The 19,840-nt window shown below is 39.5% G+C and overlaps 1 protein-coding gene across 8 annotated transcripts in view; it reads right to left on the minus strand.

Annotated features, from left to right (window-relative positions):
- Nucleotides 1-19,840, minus strand: part of RALY (RALY heterogeneous nuclear ribonucleoprotein) — a 73,439-nt gene that overhangs the window by 48,508 nt on the left and 5,091 nt on the right. Inside the window, exon 2 of one of the 8 annotated variants that reach the window (XM_074212138.1) lies at nt 19-92. The exons of the other annotated variants lie outside the window; for them this stretch is intronic. The gene's annotated coding sequence lies outside the window, so the exon portion shown is untranslated. The remainder of the gene's footprint in view (nt 1-18; nt 93-19,840) is intronic. 8 annotated transcript variants of the gene reach the window in all.

Here is a 19,840-nt window from a genome sequence, read left to right on the forward strand (position 1 = left end):
TAAAAATTATTGGAATACCTGAAAGTCATGAACAGGAAAAGAGCCTTGACATCATTTTTAAAGAATTCCTACAGGAAAATTGCCCAGATATCCTAGAAGCAGAGGGAAAAATAGAAATTGTGAGAATCCATCAATCTCCCCCGGAAAGAGATCCAGAAAAAAAAACGAACCCCAGGAATATTATAGCCAAGTTCCAGAACTCCCAAGTCAAAGAGAAAATATTACAAGCAGCCAGAAGGACACAATTCAAATATTGTGGAGCTGCAGTCAGGATCACACAGGACTTAACAGCAACTACACTAAAGACTTGTAGGCTTGGAATATAATATTCCAGAAGGCAAAAGATTTTTTTTTTATTATAATGAGCTATTGCAATTATATGGAAGGGGGAAGGCAAGGGGGAATGAGGGAACTTTTGCTCTCATCAGAGGTGGCTCAGAGAGGAATTAGTATATATATATATATATATATATATATATATATATATATATATATACACACACACACACACACACACACACACACACTCAATGAGGTATAGACATCTAGAGTAAGGAGAAAAGGGGGACAGGGGGAAGGGGGGGGAGGTGTGAGTGATGGAGGAGAGGGTGGACCATGGGGAAGAGTGGTCAGATATAACACATTTTATTTCTTACTTCTTGCAAGGGGCTGGGATTTGATGACCTGTCCAGGACCACAGGGCTGGGTGGTTGCTGGACCTTAGGGGTGGTATGTGGGTTCGGGGCTTCTTGGCCCCAGGGCTGGTAATCAGTCTGCTGTGCCACTCAGCTGCCCTACAGCACATTTAAGAAGAGGGACAGAGTGAAAAGGAGGGAGTAAATATAGTATATGGTAGTGGGGAAGTACGAATGGAGGGAGTTGTGATCAGCAAAAGCAACAGTAGAAAAATATGGAAGTAGCTTTTGTGATGGACTTATCATAAAGAATGTGATCTACCTGCGATAGAGCTGGTGGTGTTGGAACACAGACTGAAGCACATTTATTATCATTATTATTATTATTTGGGGGGTTGCAGGGCAAATGGGGTTGGGTGGCTTGCCCAGGGCCACACAGCTGGGTGATTATTGGGTGTCTGAGGCCTGATTTGAACCCAGGTACTCCTGGCTCCAGGGCCAGTGCTCTATCTACTGCGCCACCTAGCTGCCCCTATTATTATCAGTATTATTTTTTGGTTTTTGCAGTGCAATGGGGTTGGGGTAGCTTGCCCGAGGTCACACAGCTGGGTAATTGTTGGGTGTCTGGGGCCTGATTTGGGCTCAGGTACTCCTGACTCCAGGGCTGGTGCTCCATCCAATGCACCACTTAGCTGCCCCTATTATTATAATTTTTTAATTTTAATTTTTTATCTTTACTTTATTGCTTATGAGGATCTATATTTTTAGGGGGAGGGGTATTATGTTCACTCTTAAACAAGAATATTTTACAAATATATAAAAAACATCATTTGCACAAAAATAAAGATAAATATAAAAAGAGAGACACTAAGGTGCAGCAGACTGAAAGCTAGTGGGACCTGGAGTCAGAAAGATCTAGACTCAAATACTTATCAAAGTTGTGTGACCCCAGGCAAATTATTTAACCTGACCTTGGTTATCCCATCTTCCAAGAGAAGGGGTCGAACCCTGACAATCTCTAAAGTTCCTTCAGCCCTATGTTCCTATAAATTTATGTCTGGTCCTAGAGAGCAAGTTTCTGTATAACAAGTTAAGACTGTAGTGAAGTAGATTAAAATTTGATTTAAAGGAAAAACTCCCCAAGAATTAGAGCTAGCCAAAAGAGGATGAGGCTGTCTTAGGAGGTTATCTATGAGTCCACAGAATAATAGACTGAGAACTGGAATGGGCTTTAAAGGGTATCTCATCCAAGGCTATCATCTCCTTTTAACAGATGAGGAAGCTGAGAACTTAGGATAAACAGCAGAGGTAGGATTTGAACTCAGATACCCTGACTTCCATCTGATGCCAAATGAAGTCTTTTTACATTGTATCCTATCACCTGACATCTTCAAATGAAAGTTGATTATAAGGGATGTTACATAAAAAAGTCAACTAGCAGAAACTTCAGATGCCACCTCTTATTAACTGTGGGATATTGTCTTGGATCCTATTTTCTCCTCATAAAATAAAGCTAATTTTTGTCTTCCATTGATCACAGAGTGTTTGTTAAAGAGAAAATGAGAAAAATGGATGGATATCAAAATGTTTTTTTTCAATTACAGTTGCATGCTTGCATGTTATAAGTTTCCCCCAGTTCCCTCCCTGAATAGAAACTCTTTAAGGGGAAGGACTTTTTTCATCTTTGTATTCCTAATTCCTAGCATTATTCCTATGGTACAGCAGGGTTAATAAATGTTTGTTGAATTGTCTTGTGTTTTTCCATCTCCCCCCCCCCCCCGCAAGGCTTGAGGCTAGAGGGCAAAAGTGAAGGTCCTGAATGACTCTAGCTGGTCCAGAACCAAGGACTCAGAACAGTCAAAAGAGTAAGGCGTGTGACAGGTGAGTGAAGGCAAGCAGGAAGTGTCTTTAAGGTTGTTTTACTGTGTGGTCCGAGGTAAAAAAAGAACAATTCTGTCCATGGTTGATTAACAGGTAGGCTCAGAAGCAGGGCTAAGCTATTTAGTGCCTGCTCCTTCCCAGGAACAGCAGCTAACTGTGAGGTCAGGGGAGCTACTGAATTCTATTAGTTCATAGGGAGTCAAAAAAATGGGACACTGAAGGAACTGCACATAGTCAATGTACAATTTATTCACTGAAGTTGAATGAGGAAAAGGATCAGAAGGAAAAGGAGCCAAGCAAAAGAGAGATGAGAGGTAGGGGTGGGGGGTGGTGAGGTGAGGGGGGTTCAGCTAGTAACCACTTCCAGGCACATTTCTATAAAGGTTTAGTCTACTTTCCCCTTTACATCCCTGGGAGGGGAACAGTACAAGACTGATCATCCCTCTGGAGGCTCAGGGAAGCTGGGCACTGTGCCCAAGATCACACAACTAATAAGCTTCATCCAAGTATCTGAACTGATAACTGATTTGCCTGATAACTCCAAATTCAATGTTTTTCTCTTCTATTGCATACTCTCCACAGTTGGTTGGGCCCTGTTGATCACTTGAACTATGAGCTTTAGGAGTTCAGCTAGCAGACTGCAAAAGCTTAGATGATTAACCAGGATTCCCAGCTCAACAATTGCTTTTTATCCCTATGCCTCCACAGGGTCCTCTGAACTGGACAGGTTCACAGGAGTCTGTCAAGGTGAAAGGATTCTCTGATCTCCTATGACAAGGGTAACCAGAACAATAATACCCAGAAATAGGATAGAATAAAGTTGAGGGACTCTCAGGGCTGGAGTTTTTCCTATTCCCCTACCATCAGAGGATCCCATCCTTTGTAGTCTTCTCCTTCCAGTCCATTAGTGTGATATTATGGAAGCCACCAACAATTTCAAGTCCATTCCCCATCCCCTAATCCCAAGTTTTGCTGTGATATCACATGGATTGACAAGAAATGCTGAAGAAATTCTTGGGCTTGAATCAGGAGATCTGAGTTCTAGTTTCAGTTCAATTTTTTAATTTTATTTTTGTTTTCAGTTTTATATGCTCTCTCAGCTCTCACTTTCTTCTTCTCCTCCAATCACCAATTAAGAAGGTAAGAAATACAATATCTATTATACATATACTCTATATCATGCATATTTCCTCATTAGTCATACACTGATTTTATCAGTTCTCCACCTGGAAAGAACATTTTAAATTATGAATCCTTTGGAATTGTAATGAATCATTATATTGATCAGAGTTACTGAGACTTTCACAAGTGATTTTCTCTACAATATTGCTTTTACTGTGTAGACATTTCTCCTAGTTCTGATGACTTCCCTATTAATCCGTTCATATAGATCTTCCTGAGTTTCACTGAAACCATATTCTTATAGCACAATAGAATTCCATCACATTCATATACCATACCTTGTTCAGTCTTTCCCAAATGATGGGCAATCCCCAAGTTTCCAGTTCTTTGCTATAACAAATACTTTCACACATATGGGTACTTTTCCTTTGAATCTTTTAGAGGTATAGTCCTGAAATTGCTCAGTCAAAGAGTATGCAGAGTTTTGTAGCCCTTTGGGTATATTTATAAAATATTCTATGGAATAGCTGGTCTAGTTCACAGTTCCACCAACAATGCATTAGTGTACCTACTTTAACACATCTGCATCAGTATGTCATTTTCCTTTTCTGTCAGCTTTGCCAATCTGATGGATTTGAGGTAGTATCTCTGAATTATTTAAGTTTGCATTTCTTTAATTAGTATTTAGAGTAATTTTTTTATATTGATAGTTTTGATTACCTCCTCTGAAAATTACCTGCGCATATCTTTTGACCATTTATTAACTGGGGAATGGCTTCTATTTTCATAAATTTGACTTAAATTTCTATATAGTTGAGAAATGAGACCTTTTTCAGAGAAACGTTGCAAATTCCACTTCTTCAGTTTCCTACTTCTCTTTTAATTTTGATCACATCAGTTTTGTTATTGCAAAAACTTTTAAATTTTATGTAATCAAAATCATACATTTTATTTCCTGTGAACTCTCAAACTTTTATTTGGTCATGAATTCTTCCCCCTTCAATATAACTGATAAGGAATTTCTTCCCTTGCTTTCTTATTGGCTTATCATCACCCTTAACATCAATCACGGGGGCAACTAGGTGGTGCAGTGGATAAAGCACTGGCCCTGGAGTCAGGAGTACCTGGGTTCAAATCCAGTCTCAGACACTTAATAATTGCTTAGCTGTGTGGCCTTGGGCAAACCACTTAACCCCATTTGCCTTGCAAAAAAAACCCCCATCAAAATCACATACCCACTTTGAATTTCTCTTGGTAAACAATGTGAGATGTTGGTCCATGCCTAATTTCTGCCAAACTCTACTTTCTAGTTTTCCTAGCAGTTTTTATCAAATACTGAGTTGTTGTCCCAATAGCTGGGATCTTGGTTTATCAAACATTTAGGATAGTGAGTTCATTTCCTTCTGTATCTTGGGTGCCCCGATATGTTCCACTGATGAACCACCCTATTTCATATCCAGTACCAAACTTTTTGTTGATATCATTTTGTAATATAGTTTGATATTCACTTTCCTTCACTTTTTTCCATTGATTCAATATTTTTAATCTTTTGTTCTTATAGGTGAATTTTATTAATATTTTTTATGGCTCTATCAAATAATTCTTTGGTAATTTTTATATGGCATTGAATAAGTAAATTAATTTAGGTAGTACTGTCATTTTTATTGTATTGGTTCAGCCAATCCACGAACAATTAATATTTCAATTGTTTAGCTCCATCTTTATGTAAAGAGTGTTTGTCACTGTGTTCATATAACTCCTGTGCATGTCTTGGCAAGTAGTTTGTACTGTCTGTGGTTAGCTTAAATGGAATTTCTCTTTCTATCTCCTCCTGCTAGGTTTTGTTGATAATATATAGAAATGCTGATGATTTGTATGGATTTATTTTACAAGTTATAACTTTGCTGAAGTTGTTAACTATTTCAACTAGTTTCTAAATTGACTCTAGTGTCAGCAATTCTTGACATTAAGCAAGTCATGTTTCTTTGCTTGGTTTCAATTAATTTCTCTGTAAAATTAAGGGTTGGACAGCTTATTTAATTTTCTGCTGGCTCTATGAGCAGGCAGGAGGCAAAGAGCTTAAAAGGAAAGAAAAGAAAACAGGAGAAAAGGTAAGAGTAGTAGGAAGAGCAGAGAGAGAGAAAGGGAGGAAAAATAAGAGAGGAAAGGAGAAAGAGGGATTAAAAAGAATACAGTGAGACAAATGAAAGAACAGAAAGGGAGAGAAGAAATGAGAAGGGAGAGGGAAGGAGGAAGATGTAAGGGATGATAAGAAGGGCTCCTAAGGCATGGATTCCCCCTCAAATACCAGTCCCTGTTAGGCATGTTGCAAAAAGGATTCTTTTTCAGGTATAGATTAAACTAGATAGTCAACTATCCCTTCCGACCCTTAAATTCTGTATTCTGTGAGAGGAAGAAACAAAGAGGGAGACAGCTGAAAAGACTCAGCATTAAGACTCCTAGGGACTGGGTCAGTCTTCAGTGTATCTCCAGGCAAGGAAATAAGGTCACCTTCATGCATGTTACTGAAATAGTCCCTCAGCACTAAGACTTGAGCTCAGTACAGTCAGTTGTGCCAACTGAAACTAAAAACCATCTTTATCCCCCTAGGCCCAAAGAGGCCTGTCTCAACTCTTGTATACATGGAAGACTTCCTGTCCCCTAGTCAGAAAGTCCTCAGAACAAGAATCATAACAGGGACTGGTATTTGAGGCAGGGCTTGTTTGGCAATGGTTGAGAGAAGGGGTTCTAATTTCCCAGCCTCTTCTATTACATTAGGGGCCCTATCAAAGGTAAAACTCAATAAGGAGGACAGCTAGATGGCACAGTGGATAGAGCACTGGCTCTGGAGTCAGGAGAATCTGAATTCAAATTCTCAGACAATTATTACCTAGCTGTGTGACTTTGGGCAAGTCACTTAACCCCCATTGCCTTGAAAAAAACAAACCAAAAAAACCCAACAACCAAATGAGTTGGGAATCTAGGTTTTAGTGTCACTCTGGTCACACAAGTAAGGGGCTAGAGCTAAAAAAGATGCCAGGGTTTAGAATGGATATCTTGGGCCAGCCACTGCTTGTGGGCAGATTTCACCCTGAACTTCCTAACTCTAAGACAGGCAGAATAATTGCCGCCTGAAGAGACACAGTGGCAACCTCCTCTCCAAGGAGATTTGAGCTAAGGCCTTGGGACCACAGTTCTCTTCTTTCCCCACCCATACTCCAAGAAGCTCTCCTGTCAGCCTGTTTCCTGAGAGCCCCAGAGATGGCACTACACAAAGTGCAGACAGTTCGAATTCCACAGGGGCAGGCTATTTACAAATCAGGCAACTGAAGAGTAGGCACAAGCTCAGCCTTGGATATGGTTTGTCTCACTGAGACTTGGCCTGTCTCCATACATCCAACCTCTTCTCTCAATACAGGCCTTTCCTCAGCTATCTGCGGTCTCTTTATTTCAGTCCAGACTAGTCAGTGCAAAATTAAGTGCAAGATGTGAAGGGGACCATAGCTTCCTTCCCAGAGTCAAGGCACTACTATAGCACAGACCAGGTTTTAAAACCAGGTGAGTGGTCCTCCCACTCAGCTATCCTACAATGAGAGACAAAGAGAATGGTAGATAAAGCATGTTCTCTTTCACTGGAGTGTACAAGCAAAAGTGTGTTATTGCTCACTAGGGACCTTGAGCCTTCACAGTAACATATGCAACTTGAGTTATCACAAAATAAATCCCTCCAGGCACAGGAGAGTGGGATTTTTCTGGTGTTAAAAATATGTGCATTTATAAAAAATCCTTAAAAAACATCCCTGGTTGCACTGCCTAAGTACTGTGCCTCAGGCAGCTGTCTACCCCCTCATCCCACCTCTGCCTTTCCAGGCCTTGGTTTTTTTCATTTATAAGATGGGGATAACACACTCTGTATCTGTCTTCCTCCTAGAACTATTTAGATCATTGGGGACAATGGACAGAATAGTCCCTATCATGATTTCAGAGGCTTTGCAGTGGATCAGGACCCCCTCCTCTCAGCAGACAGATTGTGGATTATACATATGGAATGCAGCATATGTTTTCCAAAATGGACAATCTGATTTGAGGGTTTTTTTTGCTTGTTTTGTTTTTCCTTCAACTGCACTTCTTTATTTCAAGAGAGAATTACATTGAGAAGAGGAGGGAGTCATTGAGAAGTGATTTTTTCAAAAAAGCAAAGGAAATATACCACTGTGCAAAAACACAAGAAAGTAGGAAGTAATGGGCTATATGATGTCTCACATGGGAGTAGCAGAGGATTGAATGGCCAGAAGGCTTGTTTTTTCCCAAGTAACAGTGAACTCTGATCTCAAATTTAGGATCCACAACATCAGTTTTAGGCCAAGAAGACATGTAACCTTCTACAATTGTCACAGTCTCTTTTTGAATCTGAACCAAGAAACAATCTGAAGACAATGTAGTATAAAGAAAAAAGTAGGCTAATAAAAGTCAGAACTCAAAATCCAGATGATATCTGTTTTCTATGTGATTGTGGGTAAGTCATTTCTTTCCCTAAGTCTCCATTTTCTTTGTCTACAATCATGTGATTGGACTAGAACATCTTTTTTAAGAATTCAAGCATTCTGAAGTCCCTCTTGGTTTTGAAATTCTATCAATCAATCAATAAGCATCCATTAAGTGCTCAATATGTACCAGGTCAGCTGTAAGGGATACAAAGAAAAAACAAAAATCACAGCTCTAAGGATCTTACATCATTACAAGGTACTTTGGGGAGGAAGCTGGCAGGGCTAGGTCTCATTCAGGTGAGGCCTGAGAAACAGAGCTTTGAAGGACTAGGCAGGGATTCTAAAAGGCTGAGGTGAGGAGGGAAGGCATTCTAATATTCTCCAGTCCCTTCTAACTCAGAACAGTCTATGATCCTACTGATGTCACCAGATAAAGAAATTCAGTCATGCCCTTTTCAAGATTATTAGCCTCCCATTTTTATCTTGGAAAATGGAACCAGTTATTATGAAAATTACTGTGGTGCTTCACACATGAAGACATGTGGAACACAGAAGACCATGACAGACTTTAATCAAGAGCTCCTTATTCTGCAAGTACTTTCAAAAAGTAAGAGTTGCTGTTTATTGCTACCCAGTTTCTGGAAGTGAAACTGGAGACTAACTTGGAAAGTAAAATCAGTTTGACTTTGAATTATTTTTTTAATAGTTTCTTTCCCCAGGCCTCAATGCTGTCCTGAGTGAGTCATGGGATCCAAGAGATAAACTTTTTAAGCACACAGTCACAGAAACTGAATCAGCTCTTAGCATCCTCCTCCTGTGGATACATTGTGGAGGGAATGTGGAGGGTTCCATCCTCTTAGCAGAGTACCAAGTCAGGTCAAAAGCTATAATCATATCCAGCAAATGAACAAAGGTGACAAAATATGAAAACAGTCACTGAAGGGGCACTATGGAAAGACAATCAATCATTAAGAATTTATTATGTTTTACTATGTACCAGAGCTAAGCACTGAGGATACAAAGAAACAAGCAAAAACAATCTCTGCCCACAGAGCTTTCATTCTAATGGACAGTCTATGTAAATCAGAACATAACAAGATAAATACATTGTAGATGTAAAGTGACCCTAAATGAAAGGGCACTAGCTGCTAGGGAGACTAAGTAACAGCTTGTTGATCTAACCATTCTAGAAAGCCATCTGGACTAAAAAAGAGTGATAGCAAGGTCCATAGTCTTTGATACATACAGGTCTCAAAGCTAGGGATAACTTCAGTGGGGGTCAAAGACACAAAGAAAAGTCCATATACATAACATACTATGGCAGCTATTTTTTTTTTGGTGGTAGCAAAGATGTGAAAAGTAGATGCCTTTCTATTGGGGAATCACAAAATAAGTTGTGGTACATTAAAAGTGATATAAGAAAAAATGAATATTAAGAATTCAGAGAAGCATTGAAAGACTTAGATGAACTGATGTATACTGAAGTCAAATCTATAAAATACATATTTGTATATCTATATGTCTATATATGTATAGCATATAATGATCACACACAAAAAAGAACAAAAAAACCCTCTGAATACTTTATAATTATGATAACCAAGACAATGACCTTATAGAAGAGCTAATAAATGAACTTCCCTCCCTTACAAAGATTAGGGACTATAAAAAGGGAAATATTACATATACCATCAAGATCATTTGACATATATATTGGTTGTGCTGAACTAATTTTTCCCTTTCTTTTTTCTTTGTTCCAAGAAATGCTTCTATAGGTAGAGAAGGTGACAAAGAATCATTCTCAATTAAGATACAAAAATAAGTTTTCAAGGGAAGAAATCCATGCTATCATTAAAAAAATCACTAAACAGGCAAATATAAATTAAAGCAATTCTAAGATTATGCCTTACACCCATATTCACTTAGAAGACCCGGGTTTGAAACTTGACTTTGATGCTTTCTACCTGTGTGATCTCAGGCTAGTCACTTCACCATCTTTTTGGGCCTCAAGTTTCCTCCTCTATAAAATCAGAGTTGGACATGAGACATAGTTCCTTCCAACCTTAAAGCTCTGATTCTATGAACTTCTAGTTTATAGATCTGCATTACTTGAAGGAGCACCCACAGAAACAATATCATGGAACTTGAAAGGCAACACAGAATAATAGGTCATATTTACTGTGGAAATAAAGAAATATTAGACCCTTAGGCAGGATTAAGGAGGAAATTTCTTTTTGTACCCTTTCTAGGGTAAGAATGTAGTCACCTGGGATCCCTAGGAATTGGAAAAGCCTTTGATCTCACCTGCAGCCCTCCAGTCTGAATGGGGTTTGCTCCTCATAAGGACAATAGGTATAGGTATTCCTGACCTTGTTTAGAGATTAACCTGGCAGCAGCTGTGGGCTGATAAGAGAAAGACATATCAGAAGAAACTTAAATTGGTAGGTATTACATGTGGAAGGATGGTAGAATCAAGGATTTAGGACCTACAAAGGGCTTTAGAGAATATCTAGACCATTCCCATACTTTTACAGATGAGGAAACTTAGACTACAAGAAATTAAGAGATTTGTGCATAGAGTTTCAAAGATAGTGACTGAGAGAGGATTTTATTCTAGTTCTTAACTCCAAATCTAGCCCCCTCTATGATGCTACCTCAGCAGCCTTGAACTGGAGTTTGGAAGACCTGAGTTCACATCCAGCCTCAGAATAGCTGAGACTAGCTGTTTGATTCTGCACAACTCACATAATTTCTATTTGCTTCAGTTTCCTCTTTTATAAAAAGGTGTAATTGTACCTACCTCCCAGAGTTGCTATATCAAACAAGATATTTATTAAGTGCTTAGCATGGTTTATGGCAAATAATAAGTGTTTCATATGCTTATTCTCTACATGGGAGGGGAAACAGTTTAAACTGAAGTAGAGATAACTCATTTATACAATGTTTCAATGATAAAGTTCTTTCTCATCCTCCATCTCATTTCATCTTCACATAATCCCAGAAAGAAGGTACTGTGTATGTAATTATTTCCATTCTGTATATGAAGGAATGAAATTCAGGGGAGAAAGAATTAAGGTCCTAAGAAGCTGAGCCAGGGCTGCTCAAATCTAGGTTTCAGGATTCCAAGTCCATGGTACTTTTAAGACCTATGGCCTATTGGGAACAGAGATACAACTGAGAGCAAGGCAGTCATAAATGTAAATATTTTGCTTGAATATTCAAATAGAAGATAAGATATCTGGGTAAAAGGTGACTGAAACACAGGGTCAAATTCAATCCTTGGTTATGATCCAATAGGGGCTGAAGCAGTCAGGGGAGTTTAAAACCCTTCATTATGACACTTTGTAGCAGTGGAGATAGCACCAGAGTAAGCATCTTCTAGTCAGTGAAATGGTTTGAGATTAGCAATGTTGAGTGATTATTCTACTGTGTCCTACCAGAATTTAATATTAACAATGCAATGACTGATTTTGTTAACATTTTGTATCTAATCATAAAATGGAGTGGATGTTAATTGTGTTTAGGGATTTACAGAATAGGGAGGAAAAAAAAAAGCAATGGAATTTAGTTGTTGATTACAGTGGATCTGAAGACAATTGAATGGCAGGTTCCAGACTACCAGTAAGGAGAAGTTTAAAAAGGGAAAATAAAAGGAATGAAAAAACAAAAGAAGGTGGGAAAGAAGGAAAGGAAATAAAAATTAAAGGGTTGGGGAAAAACTTAGTAATCGTCTCAGGTCCTGTAGGTCTCCAGCCCATCTCCCATTCAGATATTCTCCAGTTCTATCCCCTGGAAAAAAGCATGTTTTATTTTCTCTGATCATCACCCCAGATAATTCTAAGTGCCTCAGTTTCCTGGCGTGTAAAAATGAGAGGTTTAGGTTTGGCAATCTCTAAAGTCTTTCTTATTTCTAAATCTATAATCCTTTGAACTGACTTAGAAATAAGACAACAAGGCTAATCAGGCAGGAACTTGTAAATGTTAAGAGAGGGACACAGAAATAGGGATGTAGGTTCAGGAGGGTAAAAATGGATAGGATCTAGAAGGAAAGAATTCATAAATGAGTTATGAGATTTGGCAAAAATATACAACACAAATAGAATTAACAAAGTAAAGGGTGAGGGTTGAAGGTGGGCCTTGAGTATTAGTTCTGGGGGGCAGCTAGGTGGTGTAGTGGATAGAGCACCAGTCCTGGAATCAGGAGTACCTGAGTTCAAATCTGGCCTCAGACACTTAAAAATTACCTAGCTGTGTGGCCTTGGGCATTGCCTTGCAAAAACCTTAAAAAAAAAAAGTATTAGTTCTGACCATGATCAAGTCAATAACCATCTCTCAGGACTCAAAACTACTAAAGATACAAAGATGCCCTTAAGGAACTAACAGAATAATTTATTGGGGGTAGGGGATGTTGGGCGGAGCTTCAAGAACAGGGCAGAAAAGGTCACTTTTAGCTAGCTTGAGTTAGACCTTCTTTAAAGTTAGAAGAAAAGAAGGATTTCCAACAGATGGAGATTTAAAAAGTATATGGTAAGTACAAGAACTCGGAGCCAATGGGAATACAGAATGGAAGGGAATGTCAAAACTAAATTGGACAAAACTATATTGGGAAGCCTTGTAATATAGAAAAGAAACCCTTCAGAAAGACAAAGAGCTGTTAAGAATTCACTGGGTTGGGGTGGTGGCATAGTGGATAAAGCACAGGCCTTGGAGTCAGGAGTACCTGGGTTCAAATCCGGCTTCGTACACTTAATAATTACCTAGCTGTGTGGCCTTGGGCAAGCCACTTAACCCCATTTGCCTTGCAAAAACCTAAAAAAAAAAAAAATTCACTGGGTTAAAATCTTCTCTGCAAGCCTGAAAGGATTTGCATGAACTGATACTGATCAAGATGAGCAGAACCAGAAAAACACTGCACACCCTAACAGCAACATGGGGGTGATAACCAACCTTGATGACTTGCTCATTCCATCAGTGCAACAATCAGGAACAATTTTGGGGTATCTGCGATACAGAATACCATTTGTATCCAGAGAAAGAATCCTGGAGTTTGAAAAAAGGCCAAAGGCTATTACCTTTAATTTAGGAGGGAAAAAAAAAACTCCGCTATCTTACTATGTAATTTTGCTATCTCTTATACTTTATTTTTCTTCCTTAAGGATATGATTTCTCTCTCATCACATTCAACTTAGATCAATGTATACCAAGGAAACATTGTGAAGACTAACAAACTGCCTTGGGGGGGGGGGGGGAAGATTAGGGAAAAAAATTGTAAAATTCAAAATAAAAAAAAATCTTCCCTACCCTTGCCCCAACAGCGTAGCTCCACTTTCTACCAGAACAGAAGAAAACAACCTTTATTTGATTATAGAACATCCCCAAAGGAAGGTATGAACTGTTTGAAAATCATCTCTTTGTGCCTGGAGGTCACTGTGAGGGAGTGACACATTTTCAAGCTGAAGGAGGTTTGCAGGAGTCAGTCTTCTTGGCTCCTCTCAGGAACCAACCTAGTAAAACCGGGTCCTGATCCTACAAACACAAAAAAAAATCTTTTGTCTTAGGAGAGGGTCAATAACCTGCATGAAGGGGCTTGAAAGAATCCCAGTATCCCCAGTCATAATGGAATGACCGTCACTGCATCATCATAGGGTTTGATTATTAGAATTGGGAAGGGAACCTGAAAGACCCATAGTCCTAACCTCTCATTTTACAAAGGGGGAAAATAAGACTCATCAAAGAGGAGAAAGTAAAGCAATTATTCTATGGACATAAAAGCTTGCAAAAGGATTCCCTCTGGTTCTCTGGGACAGTTATTCCTCACATCTGTATTAGTTTTATGCAATGAATGATATCATTTCATTCTAATTATTGTCCCTCAAAAGGGAGGCTGAACAGGAATTATTATTCAGGTTTTAATTTTTATTTTATAGATGGGAAAACCAAGGACAAGGAAGGCTAATGGCAGTCAGGTTTCTGTTGCTAGAGAAAGTTGAAAGTCAGAAAGAAGAAAATGTTTTTACCAGATTTATGCTATAAAGAGATCAAAGGAATAAACTCAGATTGATTGGAATGGAGGGAGGAGGGATAAGCAAAAGGATTCTAGATCATAAACAGACCAAGTTCACCAAACTGGACAGTAAGAAAGTCTGAAGTTTGTACTCAGAATCTGATCTGAAAGCAATCTGACCCTGAAGATCTCAGTTCACTATCCAGGAAAAATGAATCCCTGGAGCTATAAGGAGGATTGATCCAAAGATCAGTGATCAAGTGCAAGAGATCCCTGAGGGTTAGGGGAAGAGATGATGATGTTTATGCTTCTTTCCTGAAGATAACCATGATATGGGGTGAAATTGTGTTTGAGTGAGGGGGGCTGTGCTAAGTCACCAGCCTCACTTTCTCCTCTGGAGCATCTGAGTCCAGTGGCTAGATATGAATCAGGATGACTGGAGATGACTTTGGATGTGAGTCAATCAGGGTGAATGAAGTGACTTGCCCAAGGCCACACAATTAATAAATGTCAATGTCTAAGGCTGGATTTGAACTCAGGTCCTCCTGACTCACTGTCTCATGCTTTATCCAACACATTATCTAACCACTAGTTTTTACAAATACAAACCTGTTGCCAAGAAGAGCTCAAAATTCATTCACCAAACAGTTCAATATAAATTCCTTCACAGGGGAAGAATTTTAACAAGAACCAAACCAAAAGTTCCCGATCTAGTGAGGAGTTCTCAACTTTTTCTTTTGGTCATCAACCACTTTGACAATCCAGTGAAGTCTATGGATGACTTCTCAGAAAAAATGCTTTTTGAATTCATAAAATCAAACATACAAGATTGCAAAGGAAACCAACTATGCTAAACTACAGTTGACAAAACATTAAAAAAAAAAGTTGAGGAATCGTAAGTTAAGAACCCCTGAGATAAAGTAATTAATTCAGTCAACATTTATTAAGCACCTACTATGAACAGGGCACATCCTACTGTGTTTAATGTTAGGATTACAAAGATAGATATAACATCCTGTTTATATAAATGAGAATAAATACAAAAGTAGTCATAATACAAAGAGAGAGGAGTGGGGAAAGTGAGATCTAGGGAAAGTTACTTTGACCTCTGGAAGACAGGTAGCTCAGGGAGGGTTTTATGAAACAGCTATAGTATCTTCAAGAAAAGGATTTCTTCTCCCCCCCCCCCAAAAAAAAGAAAAGAATTTCATCAGAATTCAAGTCCTAATGGTGCAATTCTAGATATCACTGAATTTAGAAATAGAAAGGACCCTAAAAGCTCTAACTCTAGTTCTAACCTCAGAAAACTGAGGTCCAGAAAGGAAGAGGAAACTGGCTCAAGGTCACATATAAGTAGTAAATGTCAGTGAGAATTTGAACCCAGGCCCTCTAATTCCAAACCACGCTTGTCATTTTTTTTAGGTTTTTTTGCAAGGCAAATGGGGTTAAGTTGCTTGCCCAAGGCCACACAGCTAGGTAATTATTAAGTGTCTGTGGCTGAATTTGAACTCAGGTACCCCTGGCTCCAGGGCTGGTGCTCTATCCACTGTACCACCTAGCCCCCACACACACTCTTGTCATTTAACCGTGACTGCTTTCTGACAGGTGCAAGGGAAGAGGGTAAGTTGCTGGAATTTACCTCCAATGGGTAGGTTTGTAATTATTCCATTAAGAGTAAGCCAAGGGGAGGCAGCTTGGTAGCACAGAGCATAGAGCACTGGCCCTGGAGTCAGGAGGACCAGAGTTCAAATCTGGCCTCAGACACTTTATTACCTAGCTGTGTGACCTTGGGCAAGTGCCATGAAAACATTTAAATAAATAAATAAGGGTAAGCCATTCTATCTTCTCTCAAACCCTCTCTTCTTCTGAGCCCCAGTATTAATCATCACCATCTTCAAAATCATCCAGTTTTATTACTCATGTCATATATTTAATCCATTTCCAAATCTTATTATTCTAGTCTCACATCATTTCTTTTAGAAATCACTTCCTCTCTCCTCATAGAGCCATCACCTAGTTCAGGCCCTTATCAACTCTTACCTGGATGACAGTAATAGCCTTCTATCTGGTCTTCCCATTTTGTGACTCCAATCACTTTTCCACTCAGCTACCAACTTGATTTTCCTCAAATGAAGAGTTGACCATGCCCTAACTCTAATAACTCCCTATAAGCTCCAGGATAAAAAGTAAAGCTCTCTATTTGGCACTGAAAGCTCTTCTTAGACTTTTTTCCCCCTCCACACTCTGTGATCCAGGGACAAGGGTCTTCTGCTGTTCTGTGAACAAGACACTCCATCGTGTATCTCATCATGCCTGGAACATTCTTTTTCCTGATCTCTGCCTCTCAGAAACCTTGACTTGCTTCAAGATTCAATTCAAATTTTACTTCTGCAAGATGCCTTTCTTGATTTCCCTTTCTACCTACAGCTGCTAGAAATTTTCATCTACACACATTTTGGGACCTCCTAGAGCCCAGATCACCTACAAATATCCTAATAAAGCTCTTTAAAAGGATGTACCAGAAGGAATAATAAAATAAAAAAATATTTATTGATGCCTATAAGCTCTTCCACATAGTACAAAATCCTGCCAGAATCCTATGAAAGCTATAAGAAGACAAAAATCAGAGTGGGTGGAAGAGAAAAACAGCCATAGATACAGAGGAGAAACAGCCAGGTCATTCAATTCATACTCTACCACCATAAGAGACATGGCCAGGAATCAGGCAGCCCTTTCCAAGGCTCAGCAGGAGACAAAGCCAGACCAACACCTAGGGAGCCCATAGCTAGAACCACAAATGAACAAAAGACAAGCACTGTGCCAAAGAAGAAAAGCACCTGGGGGCCTCACAGGAGGTCTGATACCAGTACAAACATCATCATTTGGTCAGGGCTTGTCAACAAGAAAAAGAGCCAACTCTGGGCTTAGGACAATGCAAGGGAAGGAGAGGGAGAGAGCTGTCTGTGACCAGACAGTCTTGAGGAAGGTGGTGACTGGTCTTAGCAAATACATCTAGGACCAAGTAGGAGGCTGTTCTCATCTACCAAGAAGAATGCAGGAGGGAGTACAGTCTGACCCAAGCACAAAGTCCCAATCTAGAAAGTGAGGCTGGAGAAATAAGTAAACAGAAAAAACTGCCAAATACAATAAAGAAACTCTAAAGACTAAAAGAAATTCAAGTAGTAAACTAAGAAGAATAGAGTTTGTTCTATCACAAGTCCTCAGCAAAGCCTCAGAAAAAAGAGTATCTTGGCCATGGGCACTACAGTATGAGAGGAACTGGAAAAAATAAAGCCAAAGATTTTGTGTATATATTTCGTATATGCTTGTCATATATGAAATCTCTTTTAGAACGTAAGCTTTTTTTTATAATTACATGTAAAAACAATTTGAATGTAAGCTTCTTGATGGCAGAGTTTCCTTCCATTCAATCTATTTTTGTGTTTCTTTGTTCTCCAGTGCTTGATCCATATTAAGCATTTATTGGGGGGGGGGGCAGCTAGGTGACATAGTTGATAAAGCACCGGCCCTGGAGTCAGGAGTACCCGGGTTCAAATCCAGTCTCAGACACTTAATAATTACCTAGCTGTGTGGCCTTGGGCAAGCCACTTAACCCTGTTTGCCTTGCAAAAGCCTAAAAAAAAAAAAAAAAAAAAAAAAAAAAAGCACTTATTGTTCACTGACACTGCCAGATCCTTTTGTATAAAAATAAGCTCCATTATGGACTAATCCTGCCAACTATAATCATTAGGAGACAGCATGGTATAGCGGAAGCAGTTCTTTCCTCTGAGACAGGGACCTGGGTTCAAATTCTGGCTCCCAACAATAACAGTGTGGTCCTGGGCATGCCAATTCCTTTTTTTGAGCATCACTTTCCTTCTCTATAAAATGATCATCTTACTCGCACTGCAGGTTTCTCAGTTCCTGCAAGGGAAGTGCTTTGTTTATAGCCTTATAAAATGGGAGTTCTCCTTGACCCATGTGTCATCACTACCCCTGCAGAACAGATCCCCAGCCTTACTCATCTGTCCTCCCCCAACTCAAAGCCCTGCACAGGTCAGGAATTCAATACTGACTGATCAGATGAGGATAGAATTCACATATAGAGTGCTGCAGTCTGGGCCTGGTCAGTCCTGGCTCCCCCTAAGGGGCACTGTGGTGCAGTGGAAAGGATGATTAGAATCCCAACTCTGTCCCTTTTTACCTGTATGACCTTCACCAAAGTCACTTCACCTTACTGAGCCTCAGTTTCCTTCTCTACAAGGTAAGGGGCTTGGACTGGATGGCTTCTAAGGTCCCTTCTAGGTCTCCATAGGATCCATCAGCCACTCTCACAGACAACAGCTGTGGGCCCCAAATACAGGAAGAAGCCCCGGCCTGGCCAAATAGAGCAGGAGCTGACCTGATTGCTGTGAAACAAAAAAGTGTACAGGGAGCAGGCAGAGCTGCTTTATTTTTCCAAACTGGGTAATTTAAGGCACATTTTCTAATTTGCTGGCAGAACAAAGAGGAGGGAAAAGCTCTAAGATATGACCCATGTTTGCTTCAGTCTTCAAAGCGATTTGGTAAACTGAAGAACATAAACAGGTAGTCGGGTCCACAATGAGGATAAAAGCAGACAAAAAAATTGCAATTTTTTCCCCTGAGCAAATATACAACTAATGGATGAAACCTGAAGACCCTAACTCTTGTTTCTTTGTTTGTTTTTAAGTAGAGCAGAAACCCTCCTGTAATATATACCTTGGGCAACTGGTCCTTCTTAAGACAAATTTCTTCTTTAGAATGCGTGTCATTAACAGAGGTCAAGTTGCAAACTGGTCTCCCACTCTATCCAGACCCTGCCACCAGTTTAATCTTCCTATGTTCTATTCTAGCCACACCTCCACCTAGCTCAAAAACCTTTCAGAGACCCCCTGACTGCATACAGAAACAATTCAATCTGACATTTTAGTTTTGCTCCAACTTTTTTTTTTAGTGGTCTCCCATTTTACCTCCCTTTCCCATACACCCTATATAGGATCTGTTCCCCAAATAAATCTCATGTTATTTGGACTCAACCCTTTTGCTCATGTCATTCCCACCTATTGAAATAATCATCTCACATTTATATAACACTCTAAGATTTACAAAGTGCTCTCCCCACAACCACCTTTTGAAGCAGGCAATGCAAGTACTCTTTATGTCCATTTTACAAAAAAAAAAAAAACTGGGTCTGGTAAAGTAACCTACTCAGGCAGGTTGATAACATGTGGTAACATGTGTCTGAGGCACAATTCAGAAGCTATCTCCTGACTTCAAGTTCAGAATTCTTTCCTTCAAAATTCAGCTATAACATTGCTTCAGCATCACTGAAGCTTTCCAGGATCCCTCAAGTCTAAAGTGATCTCTCTCTCTCTCCATCCCACTCCCATCCTAATCATCTGTATTCTCTCATGCACTTGGCACGCTCTAAAATGGAATTATGATAACTGTGCTATCCCTGAAGGTAGGGACTAGATTTCATTCATACAGCACAGGAAACAAGATAATGTACTTTTATATCAAAGAAGGCTAGATGAATGTGAGTTGTTTTTAGAAAGATGTGTGGTGCAGGTAAAGAGAGGAATGCATTGATTTGAGTGAGAAGCCTTTTAGGAACATGTAAACCTCTCTGAACCTTAGTCTTCTCATCTGCCAAATGAGGATAATACTACTTTCAGTACCTACTTCAC

This window comes from Macrotis lagotis, chromosome 1, assembly GCF_037893015.1.
Source record: "Macrotis lagotis isolate mMagLag1 chromosome 1, bilby.v1.9.chrom.fasta, whole genome shotgun sequence".
NCBI lineage: Eukaryota > Metazoa > Chordata > Mammalia > Peramelemorphia > Peramelidae > Macrotis > Macrotis lagotis.